Raw genomic sequence first — 9,776 nt, 5'->3', positions numbered from 1 at the left:
CCCATATCATGTCCTATGATGATTTAAACTGCAATCATGGATTTTGAAAAAAAAATACATGTATATAACCTATAAAAACACTAGCATACAAACTTCAAACTAAAAGGTTATCCAAAGTGACACAAATGTTTTCAATCTAAAGAAAATTTCAAATGCCTCTTCTATTTGTAAAATAAAAGCAGAATAAAACTGATCTGATTGCATTATTAGGAAATTTGTTCTGGAAGCTTGTTAATAAATTATTGGTAGAAATTTTTTATATCCATCATGCTGTTACCTGAGTCAGACTTCAGTCATCTTCTTCAGTAAATGAATAAGTAAACTAATAAACTACAAGTCAGTCCTCATATACTACAACCAAAAATGACTCTGTGGTAGTAACAGCAGTGATCATACAGTGCCTCAAATTCAGCCATGTCCTGAATTTCTCTCTGAAGGTATTAGGCCAACCTACCTTTGGGACAATTTTATCAGTAGACACAGACAATTGGTATCTTTTTGTCCTGTCTTAAAGTCTGTATCACTAGTCTATAACAGAAAGCAATGAGATAGCTCTAGCAGTAGATGAAGCAAGAAGGTAACTGTTTCAGAAGAAAAATTTATCTGTCTTTTGATCCAAGCTTCTCAATTAATTCCTGAAGAGGTGCCAACTCATGCCTATCAATCAGATTAAACTCCTGAATGAAGAAAATAAAGTGCGTAAAGGAGGTGTTGAGGTGGGCTTCCTCCTGCAGCTGCATTACAGAATCAAAGTGCTGGTGATAAATATGAGCATAAACCCTGAACAGACGCTTTAGAATGGTCTTTGCCACAGACATAAAGTTTTTAGGAAATGGGACACCAATTTTAGAAGGAAAAAGAGTTTCATCATCAAGTTGATCCTGAACCCAAGTCATCAAATAGTCAATGTATTTTGGTGCAGAACATTTGATTGGCTTTTTAATATTAGTACCATCTGCCCAATGATATTCGTATCTGGGACCTGCAGACATGACTGGACAGCTTGCTTCAGTGCAGAATTCTGTGATAGTGCCATATAACATGCTGATCTGGTTGAAGAAATCCACAGTGTTAACAGCAATCCATTCATTGAGGTCCTCTCCCTCTGGCAACATAACTGCTTGTCTCAAATTCCCACTTCCTAGAGTTGCTTCTCGGAGAAGGCAATGGCAAGCCACTCCAGTACTCTTGCCTAGAAAATCCCATGGATGGAGCAGCTTGGTAGGCTGCAGTCCGTGGGGTCGCTAAGGGTCGGACACGACTGAGCGACTTAACTTTCACTTTTCACTTTCACATATTGGAGAAGGAAATGGCAACCCACTCCAGTGTTCTTGCCTGGAGAATCCCAGGGAAGGGGGAGCCTGGTGGGCTTCCGTCTATGGGGTCACACAGAGTCGGACACGACTGAAGTGACTTAGCAGCAGCAGCAGCAGCAGCAGCTCTATTTTATTTTATTTTTTTGTCATGCTCTAGGAGGAGAGCAAAATGCAAGATGGGAAAGAACTGTGGCTTTATTGCATATAGAAATGGAAATCATGCCTCTATGATTAATTTCCAAACTCTCAGAAGCTGCATATAAGCACATTAAAATATGCCCAGCTATGTTATCAGGTCTCTAATTACCTTAAAGTTTATATTTCCTAGGACAGTTTCTATTTTCAATGTTTTTCCCACATTATCCTCTTCAATGCACACATATATGACTGATCAAATTCCCAAGTATTTTATCTTACACACACACACAATGGACACTGCAATATTTCCACACAAATTTTCAAGGAATTACTCCAAAACTCCAAAATCTAATCACTTCAGATTTTGTTTATTCTGTTACCTTTTGGATCTGGGAATTTGAGAGTAAAAAACAGGAAGATGTAGTCATATGCCTGAGCATAATTTTTCAGTGAGTTACATTGTAAATTATTGGAATATTAAGAAATAATGATAGCTACTCGTGGAAGCCTGTAGACTTCAGGCCAACTTCCCTAGAAAGGCTCTCTTTATCACAAAGTTGATTTAATTCTGTTCTAGACAAATTCTTTTTAAATGTTAGCCCTCAATGTCTTAAATCGGAGCCTACAATGAGCTCAGAAGTGACTGCAGCTCATTTTGTGTGGTCCTAATATGGACCACACAAGAAGTTAGCTTTCTCTAACTACACACCTTTGGCACTCATCTGTACTATCATTCTCTAGAAGGTGACCTGATTTGGAGAGACACTATATAACCCACCTCAGTAGAACACTGACCAAGCAGTGCCAGGGGACATTAAAATTAGAGTCAAATAAAACTCCCCTGCCTAGCTGATTTAGCTATAATTGCTAATCAACGAGGGATGTACTTTTAAAACTAGCCTTTAATTCTCTAAGTTGAGAGTGAAAAACAGAACACATGTGATCTTCCCACAACCTCCTTACCAACAGAATCTGTCTGTTAAAAATCACATGAAAGCCAATCACAACAAAAAAAGAAACAACAACAAGAGACAGTAACACATTTTGCTTATTCTATAAAGAATATCACAGATACCTCACATATCTCAATCTGTCAGTGTTTCCCCACATTTACAAAGCATGAAACATCCTGTTAGGTACAGAATATAGATTTTCTAGGGGCATGTCAAAAGTTAAAGCAGCTGAAAAACATTTTTTAACAACTGACTTCACTTATCAAACAGCAAAACCTGAAAAAGGTCTCTGGCACCTGAAATCATTTAATGTTTTTATGGCAGTGATAAAAATCACTTCAGGTGTTGCTGCAGCAACAGCTTTGAAAGCAATAGAGTTCCATCGTGGAGAAGATCCATCAAAAATAAATCAAACCTCGTTTCACTGGTGCCAAAGGAAGTGTGTGTAACGGAAAGTTATTAAGACCAAAAGACCAAAGCCATGTGCAGGCTTTGGCCCCTACACAGGGCCCTCTTGCCTGAATACTCCCCAGTCAATCACTAGCCCCCGCCATTTCTTCTTCTTGGTATTGTCAGGAGATTAATAGGCTGTAGATGACAGAAAGTAAGTGCTTTAACTTTAAGGCTTTAGGACGTTTCCTAGCATTGTATTTTGCCGCCACACTGAACATATTTCTCTCTCTCTCACACACACAGAGGATGTTATTGCAAATAGTTTCATAGTACTTATAAGATTTGCCCCAACCATTATATCATTTTTCCATCATCTGGGGGTAGTGCTTTAGTTGCTAAGTTGTGTCCGACTCTCAAAACCCCATGGAAGATAGCCCACCAGGCTTCTCTGCCCATGGGATTTCCCAAGCAAGAAAACTGGAGTGGGTTGCCATTTCCTTCTCCAGGGGAACTTCCCAACCCAGGGATCAAACCCACGTCTCCTTCACTGGCAGACAGATTCTTTACCAACTGAGTTACCAGGGAATCCAATGTTTATCAAATACCTACTAATTTCTGTCCCCTTTAACGTGAGTGACCTCACTTAATATTCACAAAATCATAGGCATAACCCTTCAGGAAAAGTATACTTAAATTGTAGACCAAATACCAATGTTCACAGAAATTAAATGTTTTACAAAGTTTACAAAACTAACAAATGATGGAGCTTCATTACTATTCAGAATTGTCCATTTTATCTTCTGTATTATTCCATTTAATTCCAGTTCCCTATCTCTAAAGCAATATTTTAAAAACTGGTTATATATATATTTTTAAAAAAATGTAAAACCTGTTGCTTATATTTAAAATTACCTTTGAATAGATTTATTTCTATTTAAAATATATAAGTACATATGTGTTTCTGAAAAGTGAGTGTTGGCATATACATTTTTAAATATATAAAATTAGGCATAATGCATGCCATAGCTTTCAAATAGCTTAAAAACAAAGTAAATAAGAAATTATGTAAAGAAAATTAAAAAATGAAAATGGAGCTGAAGTGAATGTGACTAAGATGTTACTTCTAATAATCATTGCTCACAATGCAACTATGCAGTTGACTGCTAGTAGCATAGATTATTTGGGGTTAGCCTACCTTAACCATGTTTGACTATGTGATGCCTCTGTTCTCCACCTTTTCTCTCTCTTTGAACCACATAAAACTTGTTTTTCAATGTCATGCTCTTCTGTACCACCTGGCCTTTAATGAATCTGTGCATCTGCCTCTCTTCTTTCATGTTAGCCTTGATAAATGTAGTCGTTCTACTTGGTTCCAATATAATTCTATGTACAATGATATGATACTTATTTATAGCACAGCCATCCAGGTGATAAAAAAATGTATATTTTTTGTGATTATAACAAAAATGAAAGCACAAAACTAGAAAAGAAATCTGAGGTAAATCAGAGGATTGCATATGTCCCTAGACTCCTATTTGAGAAAGTCCTACCATAAAGGAATGGGGAATTTAGCACAAGTAAAATCTTCTCATAACTTATTCTTACTGCTTTTATTAAAATAATTTCTTTATTTCACAACTGAATGAGAAGTATCAGTGTAAGTAATCTAATTGATGATCTAGGCTTACAACTGTGATCTTGTCCAAAAGTCTTATTACAGACACTAGGTTATTCACCATCCACCTCCAACCTAGCTTTTCATATCAGCTTCCATGAATCCTCCAATTTAGACTGCCTTCTAGACAGCAATTTTCAGTGCTGGCTTCACATTCACATCACCCAGACAACTCTAAAAAATAAACATACTCGGGACTCATCGTCAGAAATCCCCATTAAATTGGTCACTAGTGGGAATAGGCATAAATTTCTTTTACATGATCCCTGTAAAATTCTAATGTACAGCCAGAATTGAGAATAACTGTTCTATTTAATCAGAAAAACTCTATTTTTATTTATTAAAAAATATTTTTTGTACAATTTGATATTTTCCCCTGGCATATATTGCTTGATGAAAATTTTTAAAAAATATATTTATTACACCTTTGGATAATAAATGTATAACCATTTTAATTATGAAAAACACAGAAAAATTACAAAGAAAACCATTAACACATTGCTGTTGTTCAGTCGCTAAGTTGTGCCCAGCTCCCTGTGACTCCGTGGATTGCAGCACAAGAGGCTTCCCTGCCGTTCACTATCTCCTGGACAAGGAGATAACACACTGATGTATGTTTAACATTAGCACAGATGTGAGATTAACACACAGATGTATGTCCCCTCAGAAATCATATGTTGAAATTCTAACTAGTACCTCAGAACATAATCTTATTTGCAGATAGGGTCTTTACAGATGTAATTAAAGTAAAGTAAAGTCCTTAGAGTAGGCCCTAATACAGTTTGGCTTATGTCCTTATTAAAAGGGTAAATGTGAACACAGGGACAGGCACAGAAGGAAGATAATGTGGACAGATACAGGAAGAAGGCAGGCATCTTTAAGGCAAGGAGAGAGGCCTGGAACAGAGCCCTCAGAAGGAACCAACTCTGTAGACACCTTGATCTCAGACTTCTGGCCTCCAGAAATAAGAGACCATGCATTTCTGTTGTTTAAGCCATTTAGTCGTGGTACATTATAATTGCCACCCTTGAAAACTAATACAATATATGTCCTTTCATTCACTCAATAAATATTTATTGAACATATACAGTGTGTCAGGTAGGCACTGTTGTTGTTGTTCAGTTACTAAATCATGCCCAACTCTTTGTGACCCCGTGGACTGCAGCATACCAGGCTTCCCTGTCCTTCACTATCTCCCTTAGCTTGCTCCAACTCATGTCCATCTAGTCGGTGATACCATCCAACCATCTCATCCTCTGTTGCTCCCTTCTCCTTCTGCCCTCACTCAATCTTTCCCAGCATCAGGGTCTTTTCAATGAGTTGGCTTTTCACAGCAAGTGGCCAAAGTATTGGAGCTTCAGCATCAGTCTTTCCAATGAGTATTTTGGGTTGATTTCCTTTAGGATTGACTGGTTTGATCTCCTTGCAGTCCAAGGGATCTCAAGAGTCTTCGCCAACACCCCAGTTCAAAAGCATCCATTCTTTGGCACTCAGTCTTCTTCATAGTCCAACTCTCACATCAGTACATGACTACTGGAAAAACCATAGGTTTGAGTGTATGGACCTTTGTAAGATCACATTAAAAAAATCAAAATTTTACTGGTCAGGAGGAAGTATTTTGGATTCAGTATGAAATCCAATTAGACTAATTACCCATATACATGAGATTTTTCAGATAAATCAATAAAATATTTGCCGCCAGACCTGTCAGCAGGGACACTGTATTAGTTATCTAATGTTGCATAGCAAATCATCTCAAAATTTAGCAGATTAAATAAAGAATCACTTATCTCAGAAAGTTTCTCAGAGTCAGGAATCTGGGAATGGCTTAGCTCAACTGATTCTAGTTCAGGGTCTTGCATGAAATCACCGTACAGTTGTTGGATGGGATGGCAATCATATAAATGCTCCACTGGGACCAAAAGGCAGCTTTCCAAGCTCACTCATATTGCTGTTGGTAGCCTTTACTGCCTGATTACCTACTGGCTACAGACATTAGGTCCTTGCCTTGTGGACCTCACCTTAGGCAGCCAGTTAATGGACAACTGGCTTCCTTCAGAGTAAAGTATAAGAGAGAGAGAATGTACATCCAAGACAGAAGGCAGTGTATATTATGACCTAATCTTGGAAGTGACATACCAATTTTTCTGCCATATTCTACTGATCACTCAGATCAATCCAGGTATAATGTGAGATGGGAACACACGTGTAAATACCATGAGGTGGGCTCTCTGTGGTCATCTTGGAGGCTGGTTACCACAGACATTATCTACATTGTTGGCAGGTCAGTTATTTACTGAGCAGGAATATCCTGTATGTTCAAGGATGTTTAGCATTCCTACCCACCCCATCTCTGTGCCCCACCACATGGAATGAAATGACAACCATTGTGGAAACAAGAAATTCCTCCTGACATTTCCAAAATCTTTCCATTGAGAAACAGTATCTGAAACTGGGGCATCTCTTATTTTCAGAAGCTGCTTGTTAAAAAGGAGTCTCTCTGAACCTATTAGAAATGCAAGAGAGGTTAATGTGAATTAGTCAGCAGATCCTTATTTAGAGGCAAGCCAGTCAGCTTGAGCTTTCCATGTCAAGGTGCATCAGAGTGTTCATAAAGGAAATTCTTTGTGACAGCAGGAATGTATAATTATGTGCATAGCTCACTGAATTTTTAATGGAATACCCTATACATGAAGGACTGAAAGATATACTCCTATTTAACAATGTTTATGTCTACTTTCCCACTGTTCTTCATCAAACAGCATTAGTGTGGAGACCTTCAGTTTCATCTACTGTAACAAAGCTGTAATTACTAAATCAATAAGTTCTTAGCCTGTTCAAATTCTATTTACAAATGCCTTTACCACTATAGTGTCTACAGGCTTCAAATTATTCTTAATTTTGTAAACAAATAAAAGAGCAGAGATTAAATTTGTTTTCCTGTCAGAATGGTGAAATGAAAAATCAATTATTTCACATTTATTGTGCAAGTATATTCTTATTCTTTATCATAGGTTTGCTTGTCAAAATGTCAAAGAGCATGATCATTGTTTTTTACTCATCCCTTTATTTATTCATTTATTCAGAACTGAATTAATTTATTGAAAACATTATTTTTAAAAACATATGTTGATGTCAGTTAGATTATAGGGATGAATCTGATCTGGGTTCTACCTTCAGAATGTCTTCTTTCTTATAAAGAATGTCCATAATTTGTAGTCATTACAGGGGAATTCACGACTTATTTTTACTAAAATATTCGCTCAGGTAGAATTTAAATAACAATTGTGCCCAGATACCACAGCACCCTGAAAGTCTAAACAGACATACAACTGGACATTTCCTTGGAGTTTTATATATTCTAGTATGTTAAATTAAGAAATTAGTAATTTGCTAATATTGGATGAACAAGGCCTATGAGACGAAATTAGATGTTGTATTGCTTTCAGCAGATGTTTTCTATGGTATAAAGTTGGTTTAAAATTATGCTATTTAAAAACAGATCTTTGCATGAGATGGCAGTTCAGTGGCATGTTAGGACCAGTAGATACTGGGTCATAAGAGCTAGTTGCTAAACTTTTAAGAATTCTGTAAGTTGGTTAACCATGCTTTCATAGCCTGAAATCAACCGTGGTGGGAGTATTTATATCATGGAAATTGATGAATGGTACAAATCAGGAATCTTCAAAATTCTCCATAAAGAGATGGTCATTAAACAGATGTCAAAACATCCCTGCACAATGTTTCTAGTCTTAAGTGTGTGAGCAAATAAGACAGAATCATTCTAGTATCACACTCAGTATCAGGTCACTTTCTTGAGTTGCATGGCCAAGTCATAATCCTGGCCAGCCAAAAGGATAATAGTTTTCAGCCCAGGAGAACAAAGCATTCCAAAACCATCCAGATTATATATTGGGTATACTCTACTCTAAAAATTCAATCTGGGCTTTTAAGAAAGAGAACTCTCAATAGAAATTCTCCTCCTTGAGTCTCATACTCCACTTTATATCCATGAAGATTAAAAAAAAGAAAAAAAAGACAAATTTCAGAGATAAATATTTGTGCAGATCAAATTCTACCACGTCTCTTTTAGCTAAAGAGTAAGGGTTATTATTGGGCTTCCCAGGTGGCACTAGTGGTAAAGACTCTGCTTGCCAATGCAGAAGACATAAGAGATGTAGTTTTGATCCCTGGGTAGGGAAGATCCCCTGGAGGAGGGCATGGAGCCCAGCGGGCTACAGTCCATAGGGTCACAAAGAAAAACACAACTGAAGCAATTTAGCATGGCACACACCCAAGGGGTATTATTATTGCTGTATTTGGGGCTCAAAACATTAGATAACAAGATACTCTTGTCATAAAGCACATAGTTTTATGGCTATTTTATTAAAACAAGTTACTGGGCCCCTGAGAGAACTTATGTCTTAAGTCAGGCAGTTATAAAATGTAAGTTTATGAATCTGCACTTACTCAAAACTATCTCATGCATTTATTTCTCTGAGAATCAATACCACTATTTTCCTCATATACTTTGAAAATAAAGCAAGAAAAAGAAAGCATTTGCTAAAAACTATATTACTATGATTTTTTAAGAAATTTATTATTAATACACAGGGGTCAGAAAATTTCAGTTCATGGTTTCCAGAGTGAAAATATCTCTGGTAAGCTACATATAGTATATATAAAAATACATACAAGTTACAATATATATGCAGTGCCAAAAAGCTCCATCTGTGCACAGGGACTGAGTTACAGTTGCTGGGGGAATTATAAGCTCCTAATTTACTTACTTTCATGTCTTTCAGAATTTTACTATGCTGAAGACTTTTGCATCTTACACTAATTTTTTTTAACATTGGACATTTTATATATCATACAGAATACCTCTGTAAGCTTTTAAAGAAAATTTGTTGTTGTTGTTCAGTAACTCAGTTGTGTCTGACTCTTTGTCTCTTTGTGACTCCATGGACTACATCACATCAGGCTTGCCTGGCCATCACCAACTCTTGGAGCTTGTTCAAACTCATGTCCATCGAGTTGATGATGCCATCCAACCATCTCATCCTCTGTTGTCCCCTTTTCCTCCCGCCTTCAATCTTTCCCAGCATCAGGGTCTTTTGCAATGAGTCAGTTCTTCACGTCAGGTGGCCAAAGTATTGGAGCTTCAGCTTAGCATCAGTTTTTCCAATGGATATTCAGGACTGATTTCCTTTAGGATGGACTGGTTGGATCTCCTTGCAGTCCAAGGGACTCTCAAAGAGTCTTCTCCACCACAGTTCAAAAGCATCAATTCCTCGGTGC

General features: G+C 37.2%; 1 pseudogene; it reads right to left on the bottom strand.

The window, feature by feature from the left end:
* Positions 1 to 326: 326 nt before the first annotated feature.
* On the bottom strand, positions 327 to 4,137 carry LOC129536228 (MOB kinase activator 1A pseudogene; annotated as a pseudogene).
* Positions 4,138 to 9,776: the final 5,639 nt, after the last annotated feature.

The sequence above is a fragment of the Moschus berezovskii genome, chromosome 6, assembly GCF_049115385.1.
Source record: "Moschus berezovskii isolate FMDL1 chromosome 6, NW_MosBer_1.0, whole genome shotgun sequence".
Classification (NCBI taxonomy): Eukaryota; Metazoa; Chordata; class Mammalia; order Artiodactyla; family Moschidae; genus Moschus; species Moschus berezovskii.
This window is presented reverse-complemented; position numbering and strand designations above follow the sequence as displayed.